Source organism: Narcine bancroftii, chromosome 4 (genome assembly GCF_036971445.1).
Source record: "Narcine bancroftii isolate sNarBan1 chromosome 4, sNarBan1.hap1, whole genome shotgun sequence".
In the NCBI taxonomy this organism is placed as follows: domain Eukaryota; kingdom Metazoa; phylum Chordata; class Chondrichthyes; order Torpediniformes; family Narcinidae; genus Narcine; species Narcine bancroftii.
In genome coordinates, this window is record NC_091472.1 from 12,223,430 (window position 1) to 12,239,527 (window position 16,098).

At 37.7% G+C, this 16,098-nt stretch overlaps 1 pseudogene; it reads left to right on the plus strand.

Moving 5' to 3' along the window:
• The first annotated feature begins 2,981 nt into the window (after window positions 1-2,981).
• LOC138762343 (NADH-ubiquinone oxidoreductase chain 1-like) lies at window positions 2,982-14,997 on the plus strand (annotated as a pseudogene).
• Window positions 14,998-16,098: the final 1,101 nt, after the last annotated feature.

The window sequence follows — 16,098 nt, forward strand, 5'->3', positions numbered from 1 at the left end:
GTTGTCATGACAGAAGAACAAATGGAGTGGTTCTGCTTAGGAGCTGAAAGTGTGCCACATGTAACCTTGGGAATTGCCAAAGATCACCACGCCCGACAGTTGGGTCCGATGGTGAAGGAAGCGATGGGGTGTGAATACAGACAGAAATCCTGGGATATTCCATCTCGGAGGGAGGGAAATTTATCAGACTGAATATTGAAGCATGGGACCGGGTAGTGAATGAGAAAGTAGAAAGAGACCGACCCATAAAAGGAGAAAATATTGATCACGGGGACTCAGACAAATATCTTTCTGATCTGAGTCCACAAATGTGGACAATGCCGAGGGCCCTATGGGCATTCCTGTTGATGGGTTGCCAAACAAGCCAACAGAGTAGTTCGGATCCATGCAGGGCCAAAGTTATTCTGAAGATAGATAAAGACAAGGATAGCACCTTCCAGTTCGATCTATGCTGCACTTCTATCTCTAATAACACAGGGCCAGATGGGTCACTCACTAAGGGGCTGACAAAACTTAAGGCATTGGCGAAGGAATTAAAAGCCCAATCTGGAGTCTCTGACCCTGTTTTGTCCTGGTTACATGGAGTGTTTGGGAGATGGGGCACAATGTTAGGACAACTTTTCCTAGGATTGTTCATTTCTGTCTCGATTTTTATCACTTGTGGCTGTTGTTGTATTCCATGCATTCGAACGCTGGTCATGAGGACCATTGAGAGAGCCTTTGCCAACCACGATGAGCTGCCTCCGAAATATCAAGCTATGCAGGCTGCGGAGCGGGACTATCTCACATCACAGGAGGTGTCAAAAGTTGCTGAGATCGATCTGGAGTCTGATGGAGAATGTGACGGGGAGGAGGGTTTATGAAATAGATTGTAACACAAATATTATAACATTGATTGTAACACAAACATTATAAAATAGATTGTAGAACAAATATTATGAAATAGATTGTAGACCATATGTTAACTTGGGTACTTACTAATATTTGGGGGGTTAGCTAGTTATTTGCTTGGGGGCAAATGGGAATGAAACTTGTAAACGGGCAATGGGATCGGGGAAACGGATGGGGGGTATACGCAAAGGAGGGTTGGGGGGAGCCCTCGCCCACCAGCCGAACAACCCCGTGAACAGAACCCGTTTAGAGCTTGGCAATAGTAGGCGAACTAATGTAACGTGGTGGTAGCATAGTCAGGGCAAGATTGTCCTCTAAAGAGGACAAAGGAGGGATTGTAAGGTAAAAACTTCATGAGATGGGACCGGAGAAGGAGTCACCCAGTACTAAGGAGTAACAGAATGCAGATGTGACCTTGTCCACTCAAGATAAGCTTTGCACTAACAAGAATGATGTGCAGCAGGCTAACAGAGAAGGATAGCAACAGTTTATTCATTGGACAATGTCATGGTATGATAATTTACTAAGTACGTATCCTGAGGTATAAAAAACACCACTTGCTGATAACGGCAGAATGCGCCTTCTCCAACTAACACTGTTAGTTGCAAGTGTTACAATCCGGCAATAAAGAACAAAGAACCTTGATTTCGACTCAGTCTGGTGTCTGACTTACTCATTCATGAACAAAGCAGACCTAACAATACACAGGGACATATCTTCTAGCATGGGGGGGGTGGGGGGGGGAGGAGTTCAACTTCAACCTGGACCCAATGATATACAAAACTGGGAAGACAATTAACAAAAAGAATAAAGTAACCAAATTTATGCTAAAATCAATGCGGGATATGAAATTAATTGATATATGGAGGAGGCAACATCCAAAAGAAAGAGAGTACTCATATCACTCGAATAGACATAAGACCTATTCAAGGATAGATATGTTTTTGATGTCGCCTCAGATCCAAGGGAGAGTTCAAAAGACCGAATACAAAGCAAGACTATTATCTAATCACTCACCCTTGTTAATAACAATTGAATTAGCGGATGTCCAACCAAAAACATATAGATGGAGGCTAAACCTTATACTGTAAAAGGACAAGATTTCAGGGAATATATTGAATACCAAACTAAAATATATTTCGAGATAAATACAGAATCAGTAAGAGATAAGTTCATACTATGGGATGCAATGAAGGTCTTTATTGGAGGACAAATAGTTACCATACAACCAAAATTAAAAAGAATATAACTGGGAAGTAGAATAGTTGGAAAAAGAGATAGAAATTATAGAAAAGAAATTCGTGAAAAGTGACAACAAAGAGAAAAAGGGAGAATTGGCAGAGAAAAATAACTAAAATACAAAACACTAGAAACATATAAAATGGAGAAATACATTATGAAAATAAAGCAAAGATATTACGAATTGGGAGAGAAACCCACAAAATATTGGCTTGCAACTTAAAACAGAGCAAGGAAAAGAACATTACTAGTGAGAAGAAAAGATGATTAACAGATCACGTACAACCCATCAAATATTAAAAAATTTTTTAAAAATTCTATAAGCAATGGTATCAAATCAAAAATACAGGAAAGAATGATAAAATTGACGAGTTTTCATCTAATATCGAACTGCCACAACTACAAGTAGAAGATCAAAACAAACTGACAAAACCCTTTAAGAATGAAGTAGAGGATATATTAATGAAAATACCAAACACTATAACACCAGGTGAGGATGGATATCCTATGGAGTTCATTAAAGTCTTTAAGCACCTATTAATCCCACCCCTCCTAGAAGTAATGAAGCAGGTGGAAGAGACCCAAATCTTACCCGAATCATGTAAAACAGCAATAATTACAGTAATTCCAAAAATGCGAGAGGTCTTGCTGTCGGCAGCATCACACAGACCAAGATCCATTTTAAATACAGATTACAATTTAATAGCCATACTATTAGCAAACAGACTGACTGACTGTGCACCGATTTTGAGATAGGAGGATCAAACTGGATTTGTTCAAAAAAATGAGCAGCAGATAATGTTTGTAAACTTATTAATTTAAACCATGCAACACCAATGAATAAAATGCCAATGGCGGCTGTAACGCTTGATGCACAGAAAGCCTTTGACAGCGTAGAATGGAATGATTTGTTTAAAGTGCTACAGAAATTTAAACTACTGTAAAAAATCATTAATTGGATTAGAGCACTATATAATGGACCATTAGCAAAGGTAGCAATAAATGGATATATGTCAGATCACTTCAAATTGAACAGGTCACTAGACAGGGATGCCCATTGTCCCCCTCACTGTTCACCTTAACTAGAGAACCACTGGTGGAGCTGGTAAGGAAGGAAACTATGATAAAAGGAATAAGAGAATGAATACAATATCAGCCTATTCGCAGATGACATCATTGTATGTTTACCAGAGTCAGATAGATCAGTGTCTTGCTGAAGAAACTTGCCCCCTCAGGGTCCTCCAGATGATAACCTTTTCCTTTCAGGTCACCACAGAGTTTCTTTCTGTTTCTCTTCCACACTGAGACTTCTTGCCAGTTTGTCCAGTTCAAGCTCCCAGCTGCTCTTGCTGTCTGAAACACTTTCAAGTTATCTGTGTGTGTGTGTGTGTGTGTGTGTGTATGTGTGTGTGTGTGAGTGTGTGTGTGTGTGTCTCTCTCTCTCTCTCTCACACACACACACACACTGAGAGAAAACCTCTGACTCTCTCTGCTTGCAAAACCACATGATGCAAATACAACAGCAAACTCTCCTGCAGACAATATGCGGCTCCAACCATCCCTTTCACCTGTTACTTTGGTAAACAACAATCCATTAGTGAAGTCCCTTGAGCACCCTTCAAAGCTCTTGCAAAGAACTGAAAGAAGCCACTATGTCTAACATAAGCAGAGCTTCAGTACCTCAAATCAGGTCTCTTTTAAAGTGTTTGCATGTGACCTACTCTCACAAACCTTTCCCAATTTATCTCCCAAAAACTTTTCCATATACTCTGTCACACCTTCCCCTTTAAAAGTAATTTTAACTTTTGACTTTAAATTCAGTTATAACCAAACTGCCCTTAAGATGACTAAAGAGATAACAATATATAACGTTATAGTGAAGTGAAAAAGCTGCAAGTATTTTTACACATGATGAATTTTAAAATATTGACAAACAATCTGTAATCACATTATTTGTAACTGATATAATTAATTTGCAGATTATATACTTGTAATATTAAATTCCAGTTTAACAATCTGTTTTTATTCTTCATTTTATTTAAAAACACCAGACGATTGTGGTCAGTAAATATCACAATTGGTCCATGAGAGATGCCGAGATGTACAGCAAAATTCTGCAGAGCAAATATGAGAGACAACAGTTCTTTTTCAATAATGAAAAGTTCCTTTGATGAACATTGAATTTTTTGAAAAGTCGGCAGCTGGATGGTCAATTTCATTATGTTTTTGCAATAAAACTGCACCTGCTGTTCCCTCACAAGCATCCACTGCTTAAGGAGATTTTAACACAGGGCAATGATATAGCATCTCCTTTAAATTTTCTAAAGCTGTCTGACAAACTTTAGTTCACACAAATTTCTCACCTTCCTTCAAAGGATTGGTTAAAGGAAGAGCAACCTCAGCAAAATTTCCTATAATATCCAGACATTCCTGAAAACCTTTGCACTGCCTTCTTGCAATTGGGAATAAGCAACTCAGAAATTGCATTCACCTTAGCTTCAATAGGTGCAACGTTGCCATGACCAAGTCCATGACCCAAGTATGTTACAGTGGCATTTATAAATTGACACCTGCTAAATTAATAATGAAGTTTGCTTTGGGTAATCTTGCAAACATTTTGTTCAATTCCCTTACATGTTCTTCCCATGTGTCACTTTTTGTGACCAAGTCGTCAATATAACCATCTGTATGAGTTAACCCTTGGATAACCAAATTAATCATCCTCTGGAACGTTGCAGGGGCATTTTTCTTGCCCAAAGGTAACACATTATACTCGTATAAACCGGAATGGGGAACCAAAGCTGAAATATTCCTTCCACTCTCAGTTAAAGGCACACACCAGTATCCCTTCAACAAATCCAACTTCGTAAGAAATTTAGCTTTCCCAATTTTATCAATACAGTCATGTATTCTCACAATAGGATAAGCTTCTGTTTTAGTTATTTCATTAACCTTCCTGTAATCTGCACAGAACATTACAGTTCCATCTGGTTTCACCACCAGAATACAAGAACTCCAATCTGAGTTCAAAGGTCTAATATTATCATTTCTCAACATATGTTTTACCTCCTGATCCATGATTTTACTCTACTAAATGTTTATTCTGTATGGGTGTTGTTTTATGGGATTTGCTTCTCCCACATCCACATCGTGATAAATCACTGACGTTCTTTTTGGAACCCGAGGTAATAAATTTGTGTATTTCAAAATTAATTCTTTCAACTGCATCTGTTCTGACTTAAGATGACCTAACATTTCCTCCAAATTTTCCAAAATTGTTGAGTTAGACAGGCACACAGGAACCATGGTTTCTTTAAGGTTACCCTCACAAGATTCTGTTTCCATAATCCTATGGTCCATGACTTCCTCAACCCTTCAACAACTAACACCTCTGATACAGATTATTCTCCACTACCTTTACCCTCATCATAAGGTTTCACCATATTTATGTGACAAACCTGAGTTTTATTCCTTCGATCTGGAGTGTTAATACCATAGTTAACATCATTCAGTTTCGATAAAAACTAATCCTGCTCTCAAAGGATTGTCATGTGTGGAAACAAAATCAAAACTTTACTTCCTGTCCTAAAATTCCTCACTTGACCTTTCCTGTCAAATAAACGCTTCCTTTTACCCTGAGCCATTTCTAAATTCTCTTGAGCCAAAGTCCACACTTTTTGTCACCTATCGTTAAATTTAGAGACATAATCCAGCAAGACCAACTGCACATCCTCATGAACCCATTGTTCTTTTATCAACATTAAAGGGCCTCTAACCTGATGTCCAAACACAATTTCAAAAGGGCTGAAACCTAATGAATCCTGCACAACTTCCCTTGCTGCAAATAACAAGAAAGGAAAACCTTCATCCCAATCCCTTCCATTCTCCAGACAATAAATCCTCATCATATTTTGAAGAGTGGAATGAATCCTTTCCAAAGTTCCCTCAGTTTCAGGATGGTACGAAGATAGAGTGATCTGTTTTATTTCCAACTCATAAATTATCTGCTGAAACAACCCAGACATAAAGTTATATCTTTGACGACTCTGAATCTCTCTCAGTAATCCAAAAATGGTGAAAAATCTTTCCAGAATCTTTACCACAATTGTGGCTTTAATATTCCGTAATGGTCTAGCCTCTGGAAATCTTGATGCTGTACACATAATAAGTACTGATTCCCAGACATAGTTTTAGGCAGGGGACCTACACCATCCACAATAACCCTCGTGAAAGGTTCCTCAACAATAGGAATAGGTGAGGAGTCACGTGATGGAGTAGTGGCCGGACGGTGAACTCCAGCCCTCTCCAGAAAAGTCGGGAAAAACAAGAGAAAATACAAAGGCACAGAAATACAAGTTAAAGAAAAGTGAATATAAAGGTGGAAAGAAGATGGAGACAAAAGGAGAAAAATCAAAATCAACGGAAAGAAGAGAGGAAGAGAAGACAACGGAGGAAAAAGGTGAAGGCCTTACCTGTCCGAAGAGGCCCGCTGTGGAGAGAAGACCCCACTACCTCAGGTCGGTAGAAAGAGAACTACAACAATGGCTCACTGAGCCGAGTAAAAGTGCGCAACCGCGCATGCGCGAGGAGTCGCGCATGCGCGATGCGCATACAAAAAAACACACCGACGGGAGGGGGGACCAGCTGGGGAGTCGATCTCCACAGCCGGCAACGACAGCTGCAGAACACCTGCAGCAAGAAGAGACCACAGAAGACAATAGAAACAAGAAAGAAGAGGAGGAAAGGGCAGCAAAGAAACAACAGATGGTCAACCTAGAGGAAGAAGAAGAGGAAGAGGAAGAGTACAGGGAAATAGAAGAAGAAAAGATAGGCAAGGTAAAGGAGGTACTTGCTCTTGTTAGAGGATACATGGAGTCATTTAAAGAATGGCAAACACAGGAATTCAATGATTTAAGAAGAAGAATAAACAACACAGAAAAGAAAATAAATAAAATGGATATGACCTTAACAGAAATGGGGAAAAAAATGGACAAGATGGAAGAACGGGCAATAGCAGCAGAAATGGAGGTAGAAGACTTAAAAAAGAAATTGGAGGAATCTAATAAAAAAACTAAAGAGACACAAGAATTACTAGCCCAAAAAATAGATATAATGGAAAATTATAACAGAAGAAATAACATAAAGATAGTGGGCCTCAAGGAAGATGTAGAAGGCAAGAATATGAGGGAGTTTATAAAAGAATGGATCCCTAAGGCCCTAGGATGTCCAGAACTACAGCAAGAAATGGAAATAGAAAGGGCACATAGAGCATTGGCCCCTAAACCACAACCACAACAAAAACCAAGATCTATTGTAGTAAAATTCCTAAGATATACTACAAGAGAAAAGGTGCTGGAGAAGACAATGGAAAAAGTAAGAGAGGGCAACAAACCACTGGAGTATAAAGGGCAAAAAATCTTCATTTATCCAGATATAAGCTTTGAACTCCTAAAGAAGAGAAAAGAGTTCAATGCAGCAAAAGCGATTTTATGGAAGAAAGGATATAAATTTACACTGAAGCATCCTGCGGTATTGAAAATATTTATTCCAGGACAACAAAACAGACTATTCTCGGATCCAGAAGAAGCACGAAAATTTGCAGAACAATTACAAAAATAGACTGAGGGATGAAGACGGGTAATGAGAGCAAAAATTATCACGATTGATATGTATGTGGGTAAAGACAAAAATAGACTGAGGGATGAAGACGGGTAAGGAGGGTAAAAATGACCACGATTGATATGTATGCGGGTAAAGAGGTATAAGAGTGAATAGAGACAACGGGCATATGTGAAAGTATCTGTAATTAGAGGAAAACATAGAAAGTATAGACAAGAATTAATAAGGGAAGGTAATGGAATAGAGAGAATAAGGAGGGAACTAAAAGAGTGACCTTTGTGACATATAAAAAACGAAATCTTTTCTGGGGGGGGCTGGGTGGGGGGAAAAGAGCGGTCACTGCAAAATCAGTTGACGCTTGCGAGTGGATTCGCAAATCCAAATGGAGAGGGGAGATGTGGTTGTCCGACAAGGGATAAAGGGCAACTCAGGAGGGGAAGGGGAGATTGGGGATAAAGAAGATAGAAATAGGAGAATAAGGAAAATGTTGGATGTTGTAGGAATGTTGTCTGGTAAAGAGTTGAAAATAAGAAAACAGAAATGGAAAAGGAGGAAAGGTAATGATGGAAAAACGGAAAGAGAAGATAAACAAAATATAAAATGGCTACGCTGAACTATATGACTCTAAATATTAATGGAATACATAACCAAATTAAAAGGAAGAAACTACTAAATTTACTGAAAAAGGAAAAAATAGATACAGCATTTGTCCAAGAAACACATTTAACTGAATTGGAGCACAAGAAATTAAAGAGAGATTGGGTAGGACATGTAACAGCAGCATCGTATAATTCAAAAGCAAGAGGAGTGGCTATATTAATTAGCAAAAATGTGCCATTTAAAATAGAAGAGGAAATAATAGATCCAGCAGGGAGATATGTTATGATAAAATGTCAGATATATTCAGCTTTGGAATCTACTTAATATATATTCACCTAACGAAGAAGATCAAAAGTTTATGCAAGATATCTTTTTGAAGGTAGCTAATACGCAAGGGAACATACTAATAGGAGGGGATTTCAATCTGAATTTGGATCCAAATATGGATAAAACGGGGAAAAAAATTAACAGGAAGAGCAAAGTAACCAAATTTATAATTAAATCAATGCAAGAAATGAAACTTGTGGACATATGGAGGAAACAAAACCCAAAAGAAAAGGAATACTCATACTACTCGACTAGACATAAAACATACTCAAGGATAGACCTATTCCTGTTATCAGCCCACATACAAGGGAGAGTTAGGAAAACGGAATATAAAGCTAGACTATTATCGGACCACTCACCCCTGTTATTGGCAATAGAGCTAGAAGACATCCCTCCAAGAATGTATAGATGGAGATTAAACCCCATGCTACTTAAAAGACAGGATTTTAGAGAATTTATTGAAAAACAATTAAAAATGTACTTTGAAGTAAATACGGAATCAGTGGAAGATAAGTTTATACTATGGGACGCAATGAAAGCATTCATTAGAGGGCAAATAATAAGTTATGCAACCAAGATGAAGAAGGACTATAATCAGGAAACAGAGCAGTTGGAAAGGGAAATAATAAACATAGAAAAAAAATTAGCAATAAAGGAAGATACAACCAAAAGAAGAGAATTGGCGGATAAAAAAATAAAATATGAAACATTACAAACATATAAGGTGGAGAAGAATATAATGAAGACAAAACAGAAATATTATGAACTAGGGGAAAAAACACACAAAATCCTAGCATGGCAGCTTAAGACAGAGCAAACTAAGAAAATGGTATTGGCAACAAGGAAAAAAGACAAACAAATTACATATAATCCAAAAGAAATTAAGGAAAACTTCAGAGAATTCTATGAACAATTATACCGAACCGAAAACGAAGGGAAAGAAGGGAAAATAGATGAATTTCTGACTAAAATTGAACTACCAAAACTACAAATAGAGGAACAAAATAAATTAACAGAACCATTTGGAACAGTAGAAATACAAGAGATAATAAAAAATTTACCAAATAATAAGACACCAGGAGAGGATGGACTCCCAATAGAATTCTACAAAACATTTAAAGACCTAATAATACCGCCCCTCCTGGATGTAATCAACCAGATTGATGAGACACAAAACTTACCAGATTCATGTAAAACAGCAATAATTACAGTGATACTAAAACAAGGGAAAGATCCACTCTCACCAGCGTCATATAGACCAATATCTTTGCTAAACACAGATTATAAGATAATAGCTAAACTATTAGCGAACAGATTAGCAGAACAGGTACCGAAAATGGTAAATTTAGACCAAACTGGATTTATCAAAAAAAGACGCACAACAGACAATATTTGTAAATTTATTAACTTAATTCATGCAGTAGAAGGAAATAAAGCACCGGCAGTAGCAGTTGCTTTAGACGCAGAGAAGGCCTTCGACAGAGTAGAATGGAATTACTTGTTCAAAGTATTGCAAAAATTCAGTTTACCGGAGAAGTATATTAATTGGATTAAAGCATTATATAAGGGACCGTTAGCGAAAGTGACAGTAAATGGACATGTATCAAAGCAATTTAACTTAAGCAGGTCAACGCGGCAGGGATGCCCACTATCACCATTATTGTTTGCGCTAGCTATAGAACCACTAGCAGAATCGATAAGAAGAGATAATAATATAAAAGGAATAAAAATAAAAGACAGGGAATATAAAATCAGTCTGTTTGCGGATGATGTGATAGTGTACTTAACAGAACCAGAACTATCAATAAAAGAACTATATAAGAAATTGAAGGAATATGGAGAAGTGTCGGGATACAAGATAAACGTAAATAAAAGTGAAGCAATGCCTATGAATAACGCGGATTTCTCAAAATTTAAGGAGGAATCCCCATTCAGATGGCAAACGCAGGCAATAAGATACCTAGGTGTGCAAATAAACAAAAATCTAGGCCAATTATATAAACTCAATTACAATCCACTAATGAAAAAATTACAGGACGATTTAGAGCATTGGAAAGAGCTACCACTAACACTGATAGGAAGGATAAACTGTATTAAAATGAACATTTTTCCAAGGATACTATACTTATTTCAGGCATTGCCAATACAACTGACAGAAAAATTCTTCAAAGAGTTAAAGAAAATAATAAGGAGATTTTTATGGAGAGGGGGGAAACCGAGGATAGCACTAGACAAATTAACAGAATGGTATAAACAAGGAGGCTTACAATTGCCAAACTTCAAAAATTATTATAGAGCCGCACAATTAAGGTACCTATCAGATTTTTATCAAACAAGGGAAAAACCAGACTGGACGAGACTAGAATTAGATAAAATAGGGGAAAAGATACCTGAACACATATTATATAAATGGGACGAAAAATTCGTACAACATAGAACTTCTCCAGTATTACACCATCTCCTCAATATATGGAAGAAGATACATGTAGAAAGAAATAAAATAAATTACCAAATACCAAAACTAATATTGACGCAAAATAAGCTACTCCCTTTTACAATAGACAACCTTGCCTTTAGAAAATGGGAAAAAAAAGGGATTAAAAGAATAGAAAATTGTTTTTCAGGAAGTAGATTCTTATCCTTTGAACAAATGAGAGATAAGTACAATATAACGGGAGATACAGCGCTTGCATATTACCAACTGAGATCCTACTTGAAAGATAAATTAGGAAGCAACTTGAGTTTACCAGAGGGAAGTAACCTTGAATATGTGATTACAGATACAATGTTAATCAAAAGATTTATAAAAAATATGTATATTAAACTGCAAGAAAAGGAAAATGAGGAAACAAATGGTAAAACTAAACAAAAATGGGAACAAGATTTAAATATAAAGATAAAAAAGGAAACATGGGAGAAGTTATGCTCTGGAACGATGAGAAATACAATAAATACGAGGCTGCGTATGATACAATATAATTGGTTACACAGACTATACATTACACCGCAAAAGTTAAATAAATGGGACCCAACAGTATCTGATAGATGTTTTCGATGTAAAAAAGAAAGGGGAACAACAATTCATGCAATCTGGACATGTGAGAGAGTAGAAAAATTTTGGGATGATCTCAATCAGATATTAAATAAAATAACAGAAAACAATATACCAAAGAATCCAGAGATCTTTCTCCTAAGTAACATAAAAAATAAAGAATTTGGAATTGACTTGGAGGATGCACAAAAAAGATTTGTTAAGATAGCCCTAGCTGTAGCAAAAAAATGTATTATGTCAACCTGGAAATTGGAAGATAATTTGAAAATACAACAATGGTATATAGAAATGAATAAATGTATTCCATTAGAAAAAATAACATATAGTTTAAGAAATAATATTGAAATATTCGAACAAGTATGGGAGCCTTACATTAAATACAATAGCGAAAACCTACCGGGAACAAACATTACCTAAGTTGATGGAAGGAGAAGAGAAGAAAAAAATGGACTCAGTAGAATTTCTGGTGTATTTTTGTTGAATGACAACATTGTCTAACTGAATTAATGCAACCTAGATTGTATAACTAAAATGGATGAGAGGGGGGAGGGATGGGGGGGTGGCTTGGGAGGAGGGAGGGGGGAGGGAGAAAAAGTCACTGTAAATGTGTGGAAAAGAAAAAGTGTATATCATGGCTATTGTGATTTATGGTGTGAAAAATAAAAAATTTAAAAAAAAAAAAAAAAAAAAAAAAACAATAGGAATAGGTTACAATGGATCCACTGGAGAACCCTGCTTAGGTTTCCCCACAACATGAGAAAAATGACATGTCTGGCACCAATTTACAACATCCTTACTCAAACCAGGCCAGAAAAATGGTCTCAAAATCTTATCCATGGTTTTCCTTACACCAAGATGACCACCCAAAGGTGTACTATGGTCTAGATTCAATATTTCATTCTGGTTATTTCAAGGAAGAACCACCTGATGAATTACACCAACGCCCTCCACCCCCAACACTTCATTAGCTGGAATATCAAGACGTCTCCATTTTCTCATCAACAATTCACCTTTTTAAGTAATATCCCTAAACCATTTCTTTTTTCTCCTGTTCACTTATGCTCTATTCAGTAAGACAACAAGATTTATTTCTTTTTTCTGTTGCTGAATTAACGTTTTCACTGACAAAGAAAAATATTTACTCTCAAAATTACCCTGCTCTTTCAAAACTATTTCAGAAGCCCTGGGCAAGTCTCTATCAACTGGATTTTCCTCAGCTCTCATCACTTTCTTAGTCACAGAACTTGTTACAGCACATACAGGATATATCTCACAATCCTTTTCATCCTCATCCTTACCAGGCTGATCTTTATCCTCTGCCAAATCATTCCCTAATAAAAATGACACCCCCTGCACAGATAACTTTGAAATTACTCCTACTACAACAGGTCCTTTAAATAATTCTGAATCGACCATAGTATTGTGAAGAAATATTGACTCTACCACACCTCCAACCCCTTTAATCAAAGTGTCTCCCCTGTGTCAGTCCTTTGATCCAGACTTAAAATACTTTCCAAGAACAATGACTGAGCAGCCCCAGTGTCTCTAAGAATTTTAACTGCAACCTGTGATTCTCCCACTTTTACTGAAACCAAGCCCTCTGACACAAAAGGTTTGAAAACATCCATGACACCCTTTACAGGTTTGGAACATCTGCTCTCCTTAAATTCCACTCTTTGAATACATGTTTCTGGTAAAACCTCCTTTTCTTGTCTCTTTTCAATACTAGACAATTCACAATAACAGGTCCAGGTTTCTTACAAAAATGACATACAAATCCAGAAGTTCTGTCCTTTCCCACCTTTCCTTCATCTTTTCTCTTAATATTCTCTCCAGACTTAATTTCAAGTTTACTCGTCTGCTCCACACTAACCCATTGAACAGGCTTATTCATCTTTTACACATTAACTTTCTGAAAATTCCGAGTATTCTGAAATGCACCTTGGTGAAGTCGGGCAAATTTGTCTGCTAATTTAGCCATTTGCCACCACGTCCCCATGTCTCTCTCATCCAGGTATAATTTAATCCCATTTGGAACACACCTTTTAATTTCCTCAATGAACATCAATTCTCTCAATCTGACAAAATCATTATTTATTCCTTTTGAGGCGCACCAATGGTCAAAACAGACAGATATTTTCAGAGTGAAATCCATACAAGATTGATTCCATGATTCCATAAAACTCCTACATTTTTGTCTATATGCTTCTAGAAACAACTCATAAGCTTTCAATACTGCTTGTTTAACAGGATCATAATTTGCCACTTGCTCTGTAGTCAAGCTAGAGGATGCAATTTGTGCTTTTCCCTTCAATACACTTTGGAGCATAAGAGACCACTTTTCTTTTGGCCGTCGATAGACTTCGACAACCCATTGGTGATGGCCTAAAACTATTTACAAAAGAACCAATCCGACCATCATTTTCACCACAAACAATTCTTTCGAGCTCCAACCATAGCACTAACACTAGCCCTCCTAATATGAATTCCTTTCCCCAGATCATATGCAATTCTAAACCTCAATTTAGGCCTACCATTTATTTCAGCCACCTCAAGACTAACAGTCGATACAATCTTAGCCTCAGAGTGAGCCTCAAACTCAAACTGTGCTTTTATAGGAGCCCTACCCACAGTAGCACAAACTATTTCCTATGTAATTACTCTTGGGTTTATTCTTTTATCTTGTACCTTGTACAAGGCACAAGGATTGCCTAAAGAAATCTCTTGGTGCCTGCCACATTGACCACCACCAGTGGGCTGATATCGCCTCAAACCGTGCATCTTGGCGCCTCACAGTTCGGCGGGCAGCAACCTCCTTTGAAGAAGACCGCAGAGCCCACCTCACTGAAAAAAGACAAAGGAGGAAAATCCCAAAACCCAACCCCAACCAACCAATTTTCCCTTGCAACCGCTGCAACCGTGTCTGCCTGTCCCGCATCGGACTTGTCAGCCACAAACGAGACTGCAGCTGACGTGGACATTACCCCTCCATAAATCTTCGTCCGCGAAGCCAAGCCAAAGAAAGAAGAATTCTTTTATCTATAATTATCCTAACAGGTGGATTTACCTTCTATACATCTAACTTATCCCAAGAAGCCATCTGATTAATTCTTCCAAGCTAAACCCTTGCAATTATATGATATATCTCAACACTAGGAGAAACCATTTGAGCCCCCTCTGCTCCCACGCAAGGAGAATCAGAAAAAGCTTCAGGTTTTAATATAGAATACGCTGCAGGACCCTTCACCCTATTCTTCTTCACACAATAAACAGATCTTATTAAAAATATTGCTGCTCTGGCCCATGGTAGACATATCGGCTCCAGAGCTTTTGAAGAGTACCCAAAAGACTTCACTAATGGATTGTTGTTTACAAAAGGCAATAGGTGATAGAGCACATTGGAGCCACTGTTTTCTGGAAGAGAACTTTCTATTCTGAGACGGTCATGTGATTTTGCATGCAGAGAGAGTCAAACAAGATTTCTCTCAGAGAGAGAGAGAGAGTGATGCACAGAGATCACTTGTGCAGTCTTTCAGCCAGCAGACAGCAGCTGGGACTCGAACGGGACAAGCTGGCTAGCTTATGAAAAGCCCAGTTGTAAGACGACCTAGTCAAACCCCTTGTGGTTCTTGCAAGAGGAGAGGACTGGCTGTCTAATGTTTCACTTGGAATAAGGGAAACAAAAAGGAACTCTTGTGTTGACCTGAAAGAAAGATGTTATCATCTGGAGAACACTGAAGGGGCAAGTTTCCTCAGCAAGATACTGAAGTGGATGATTAAAAAGGAACAACAAATCTCTCTCTGAAAACCAACAAGAACCTTCCTGAGTGGTAACCATTTACCTTTCAAGTGTCAAAGTCTGGTGAACTTTATAAATGTTACATTCTGTGCACAGTATAAGAATGACCTTCAACCCGTTGTTACGGGGTCCAGAAGATCCCAATAACCAGAAGCAATAGATATGCATCAACACAGGGTCATTTAAACAAAGTTAGTTTTTAATTACAATTCAATAAGAAAACAGAATTAAACTTTAACTTATAACTTATCCAACTTCCTTAACCTACCTAACCTACTTAATCCCCCCTCTAGTACTAAGCGCAGGTGTGTCTAATGTATATTTAAGATTAGAAAAGTTCTTTGGATCACAATCCAATCTCACGGGTTGCAGGCAATTCTTGTAGAAGTTAACATTCACAAAGTTCACTTGGCTTTGGTGTTTAACAGGCAAATGGTTACCACTATGGAGGGTTTTTGCTGGTTTTCAGAGGGAAGATTCCTTTTCCAGGACATCCCAACTGATTCCTTCTCAATCTGCCTTGCTGACGAAACTTGCCCTCTTCAGGTCTTTCTTTCAGGTCACCTTTCAG